The sequence below is a fragment of the Gavialis gangeticus genome, unplaced genomic scaffold, assembly GCF_001723915.1.
Source record: "Gavialis gangeticus isolate Ggan-Ray unplaced genomic scaffold, GavGan_comp1, whole genome shotgun sequence".
Taxonomy (NCBI): Eukaryota; Metazoa; Chordata; order Crocodylia; family Gavialidae; genus Gavialis; species Gavialis gangeticus.
Window position 1 is genome coordinate 177,796,313 of NW_017729024.1, and position 6,254 is coordinate 177,802,566.

Below are 6,254 nucleotides of genomic sequence, written 5' to 3' on the forward strand. Positions count from 1 at the left end.
CAGCTTGGCCCTCAGCTCCCCACAGGTATGAAAATTTGGCAGTGGGGGAGTGGTGGCATCTCTCCCGTGGTCCCATGCTGCCAAGTTTTGGGGCCCATGAGGAGATAGTGTGGCCCTATGAGCTAGATTGGGTATGCAGTGTGGTGTGGGGACCAATCCTGGCATGCGGAGTCTGTTCCCAGCATGCAGGACTGAGTAAGGGTGGTGCAGGACCGGATCCCAGTGAGCAGGGGTGGCACAGGGCCCCAGGGCCTGATCCCAGCACATGGAGCCTGATCCTGGCATGCAGGACTAGGTGAGGGTGGTGCGGAGATGCAGGGCCCAGTCCTGGAGCACAGGGCCTCATCCTGGCATGTGGGAGTGGTGTGGGGCCCCAGAGCCCAATCCTGACACATGGGGCCCAATGCCAGCATGAGGCTGGGGGCTGGGGGACGGGGGGGACGGAAGAGGGGGTTGGCATGGGGCCTGGTCTTGGTGAACAAAGGCCAGCTGGGGCTGTACAGGTCCTGATCCAGCCTGCTCATGTTGTGCGCTAGTCATGTGGCCCCCGGGGCCAAAAGACTGAGCACCCTGCTTTAGAGGGAGAAATGAGAAATGCCTCTGACTCATGCTCCTGTCCGTGCACTGCTAAAAGTGAGGTGGAAAATGCATATGAAGAGTGTGGGCTGATGGCACACGTTAGCAGAACCATGTTTAGCTGACTCTAGTTCATCGGCTCCTTTTTGGGACTGGTGGTTTGAAGGCTTGTTTCGCAGGGTGTGTGTTGTACATGGTGGTGGCTGAATTGCAGCCAAAGGGCCACCTCGAGGTCACTATCACATCTTTATGCAGGCCAGTTCCCTGGGAGTTTGCCTGCATGTAGGGAGGGGTGAAGAGCAGGGGGACATATTGTCTCACCTTGGCCCCATCAGCAGCAAAAGTGTTACATAAGATTGAGTTAAAACTGAGGACATCAGGATTTTTTGCCTTGTTACTGCTGTGGCACTGATGGTAAAGACACCATCTCTGTTTGACTATAGCAGGCAGAGGAAAGCAGACCTGATCCCCAGGCGCTGTAAGGCAGCTTAGCTCTAGTGGTCTATTGATGGCAATGTACCTGAGGACAGATTTATAGAATCATAGAAAATGGGGGTTGGACGGGACCTCAGGAGGTCACATCTAGTCCAACCCCCTGGTCAAAGCAGGACCGTCCCCAGCTACATCATCCCAGCCAAGGCTATAGACTCATAGAAAATGAAGGTATTTGTTTCGGTGCATTTAGGCAGTGAGTGGGGTTTTGGGGAGTCCTTATGCACCTAGGACCAGATGCATGTTGATATTGTAGGTGGCTCCACTGAGGCACTGGAACAGCAAAAAAAATGTGCCTTGTTCCAGGAGAAGGCAATCTAAATTGGCAGTTAGTCTCCAACCTAGGCTACTTTTACAGTCCACGGAGACAGGCAGTTGCCTCCAAAGAGTGAAGCAGAGGGCAGGGAAGCATCTGCAACTGGTCAATAGGAAATGGTAGGAACAGGAGCGTGCCTGAACTGCCCCTCAGAGCACAAGTGTCCAACTTGGGGCTACATCCTGCATGCCTCCATCATCTGGGGATCTAGAGAGCCCAGATGGGAGGTGCCTACCTCTCCCCAAAAGCAGCATTCAGTTCAGAGTGAAGTGTAGCGCTGGTGGTGACTCTCAGTCCTGAACATGGTGGAGGTGGGGTGACTACTTTTGCTGCAATAGCCTAGTGGTTGAAGCACTTGTCCCAGAAGTGAGAGAGTTGGGTTAAAGGTCCACCTCAGCCTGCGGGAACTCAACCCGCTTCTTCCACTTCCCAGGAGAGCGTCAAAACTACAAGGCTATTGAACGGTCTGGGTGGATGGATCCTCCATCGTGCTCAGCCTGGGTTGGTGGGCAACCAAATGTCCAGAAGTTATGGGGTCAGGAGAGTAAGCAAGATAGCAGGTGCCTTAGTCAAGCATGAGGATGTCCAACTGGGAGGGAGGCCCTTCAGTACTGGTCCTTGCAGCTTATTTCTGTTTTTAATCAGTGACTGTGATATAAAATGCCCAAGCAGTCCTTGCTGTAGGGACTAGAAACCAGGTCTTCTCACCTCCGCCTTGTACAGGAGCATCTTCCTCTCTGCACTACAGAGTTGTGCTCCCTCTTCCATATTCTCCTTTTCTGTTCTCCAGAGGAATTAGAAAATCCAGATGCCTTGTGAAGCTCCTAAGAAAGTAGGGATTTTACAAGGGATATTACAAGGTCATCTAGTCCAGCCCCCTGCTCAAGGAAGCTTCCTCCCTGATTGAACTAAACTATGCTTTTGTACACAGACTTTCAGGAACTTCTGCCAGTTCTGCCACTAGCTCGCTGTGTGATCCAAGGAAAGACAATTAACCAGTGTCTTGCTCTTGCCTTGTATAAAATGAGAAAGATGCTCTTATGCTTATAAAATGCTTTGAGATCTACAGATGAAAATTATTGTCTTAGTACCATAATAAGTGTTACTGCTAAAGCCAAACCTAACATTTTTGGTTTAAGCACCACTAGAAAATCTCTGTTTTTGGCTATTAGTTGAGTTATTGAAGCCCTAAGTGATTTTGGGAAATGTATCCAAAATTTTCTTTTCCCCCAGTTTTACAATGATGTCCTTCTTTCTTTCTATTTTGACTTTTAAGAAATGTTTATTCTGGGGAGGGTGACAAATGGGGGCCATAAACACCATATACAGGTTGGCCCGAAGGTCTGGGCCTCAAGGACAAGGCCTGGGCTCATTGCCTGCAAGGCCTGCCCACACACTCTAGACACAAATCAAAACACAAAGGACAAAAGAAGTATATACTTTTATACTTTCTTTCTTTCTTTTAAAGGAGGCCATCATGCTATCAGATTCAACCTCTTCTAGAGCTTCTTTTCAATGAAAAAGCTAAGGTCCAGTTCAGGCCATGGACAAATTTTTAAAAAATGCTTAATATTTTGGTAAAATGAATTTATATGATGGGGGGTGGGGTGGGGAGGGGATGTGTTCTGGGCATTTATTTTTAAATGAGGTTTACTAAAATTTCTCACGAGCAGAGGTGGAAATCTGAAGTTCAGCGTGATGTTGCAAAGCCCGTCTGGTGATATGTGAACCCAAATTTCTCACCTGATTGCTCTTTGCTGCCTACAGGGTAAATTTTCCAAATGATGTACAGGAGGTGTGTGGAGAAAACCTATTAACAAATAATTGGTTTTGTACCACTGCCTCCTGCACACTTTTTTGAAAATTCCATTCTCCTCTTTGCCTCCAAGTGTTGTCCATGTAAGCTGATTGAAAATAAGGGTAACACACTGAAAAATGTAGTGGAGGGATGCAGTGATTAAGGAAAGAGCTGTGACGTATATTCCCAATGATTTTAGGTAATGAGCATAGTGGGTAATATTTTTTCACCTTGCTGAATTTTTGTTTGCTTGTTTGAAAGCTTATTCAACATCATTATTTTGAATTTTCTCATCAATGCACTGGGAGAAACTCTGGAAGAAAGACCCATGGCTTTACCGGCCCCCAAACATTGTCCCCTATTAAATTTAGACTAAAGGATGCAATTGAAATACAAATATTCCAGTTCCCAGGGGGCTGAATTCTGCACAGAGCTGTACCATTAGAAGCAACTCCACTGAAGGTAGGAAGGCTTATCCAAAACAGCAGCACTGGAAGGAAGGAGAATTGAACCTACTGGGCACATCTACACAAGATGCTTTACTGCGCATTAGGCTAATCTGATGTGCAGTAAAGCATCACTGTCTACACATGCATGTCATTTACTGTGCAGTAAATTAGTCTACTGTGCAATTAGTTAGTACCTATACATACAGGTACTAGATTGACCTTGTAGTAGCTACCGCACAGTAGCGCATGTGTGGATGCTGACCAGGTCAGCCACACCGGTAGGAGGCCAGCTTTCTGCCTGGGGCAGAGCCATGTGGCTAGGAGTTCCTTCAGCCACATGGCAGGGATGTTTCCATAGCTGGCCCAGGCTGGCCTCCAGCTGCCTGGCCTCCGGGCACTGTGCCCCTCTGGACACAGGCTGGCTGCAGCAGTGCCACAGACCCTGGCTCTTCCCCCTGGGGCCCATACCTCTGTCTGCCTGGCTTCTGGGAACCATGCCCCTCTTCTGTAGGCATGTGGCAAGCCCCAGTGGCACCTGGAGTCCTTGCCTGAGACCCAAGGCCCCTGGCAGCACCTGGCATGGCAGGATCCCCGACACTGGAGACATCAGCCTGGGGCCTCAGCTGGACAGAGCAAAAGACCGACGACTTCATAGCAGTCTGGGGCAAGACAGATGTGCAGCAACAGTTTGGCCAGGGCACCTGGGCAAATGCCCACATCTATGAGGCTATGGCAGCCTGCATGCAGAAGCGCAGCCACAAGTGGTCTGGGTGGCAGTGCCGCATCAAGATCAAGGCCCTGTGGGCCCAGTGGGTCCATGTCACAGACCAGAACCGGTGGTCCAGGGCTGCCTGCAGGACCATGCCTTTCATGCGGTGGCTGGACTGCATTCTGGCTGTGAGGGACCCCGGTGAGGGCAAGCACATGTTCTCCAGCTCAGGTGGGCTGCTGGAGCCAGGGCTGAAGGCCAGTGCTGATGAGGACTCTTTGGGGGAGGCTCCCTCGGGCCACCAGCAGCAGAACCTGGCATGCTCCCCTGCCTTGGCCTCAGCTGGCAGTGCAGGCAGCCCGGACCAACACCTGCCCCACCAACTCCTGCCGTGCACCCTAAGTGGGGACGCCAGGCTGGGGATGGCCCCTGTGACAAGCAGCTCCAGCTCCTCCCTGGAGGGGGCCACTGCCTGGGCATCCAGGCACCGTGCTGCCGTGTTCTGGGACACTGCAGGCATCTGCACCATCTCACTGCCACCAGGGACAGAGTTGGACCGCTGGGACCATCTGCCATGCCTGCCCGGTATGCCCTACACAGAGGAAGGCCGGGGGGAAGGGAGCTCTGCAGCCACCTGTGCTTATGCCAGCTCATCCACCCTTCCCTGGCTGCATGCCCAGAGAGGTGCCAGGGGGCTGGGCCCCCTCTTTTCTCCCCCCTCCTCTCTCCTCCTTTCTCCTCCTCGCCCTGCCCTGCCTGGCTGAGCTTCTTCCTGCCCCCCAGACTTTCCTGCCCCAACATACAGGGAGGTGAGAGAGCAGTGGCCTTCCAGCTATGCAGTCAGGGGCCTGTCACATGCAGAGAAACTCGTTGATAGCAGCAGTAATCTCCTCTTTAGCTGTGGGGGTCAGGGACTTACAGCATAGGCAGAGATACCCTTCCAGGCACACATTGTGGGGAAGCATAGGCTTGCTTGGGATGCCGTTGAAGCTCAGGGCTCTGCACCAGGTTCTCAGTTGCACCCAGGGCACCATGGAGATCAGCAGCAGGGCATAGTGGGTTGAGCACCCCTCAGCACATTCAAACAGCTCATTATGCTGTGCCATATTCCTTAGCAATGTGCCTGGGCTTTTTTAAATGAGGCAAACAGGGCAAAGACTTCCTAAATGTTCTCTTCTCACCTGACTGTACCATAAACTAGCCCATGTTCACTTTGTTGGGGAAACCCAAATTCAATCCCCAGCTCTCTGTAGAACTATAGACAAGTGCCATACGTACTTTGTGCCTCAGTTCCAGACTTTTAAAATGGGAAAGGTAAGCATTTCCCCCCCGCATCCTCCCCCTGCCCCATTTCTTTTGATTATTTGGTCTGTTAGCTCTTTGGGCAGGGAGTCTTTCTTGCCATGCATCTGTTCAGCCCCTAGCATGATAGCTCTTGAAAAAAAACATTTCCTCATCACAAGGAGTTTTGCCTAAAAAAGGGCTGCAGGACTTCACTTGTGTTGCCTCATGTGTAACTTGTCTGCAGTAGGGTTGCCAACCGTCCTGGATTGGCTGGGAGTCTACCAGAATTGGCACTGATCTCCCGGTGACTATTGAAAGCAATCTGGGAGACTGATATTGTGAATGGGTTGAACAGTACAATTAATGACTAGAAGTGCACTGATACATCGGTCTCATATTGGATTGGTACCGATATAAGGAACATTGACAGTAATGGCAATCAGCTTTTTTTGGCTGATGTGGGCCATAAAGTCACAGATAAATGCCCTGTGCATGCACACAGCTGCAGCACAGCATACAGGCGGCCAGGAGCACAGCCTGACAGTGTGGAGAGCAGTGTCTGACTGGTAAGTCTGTTGTGAGGAGGGGGGGCGCAGATCGAGGCCCCAGCAGTGAGGGAGGAATGGGGCT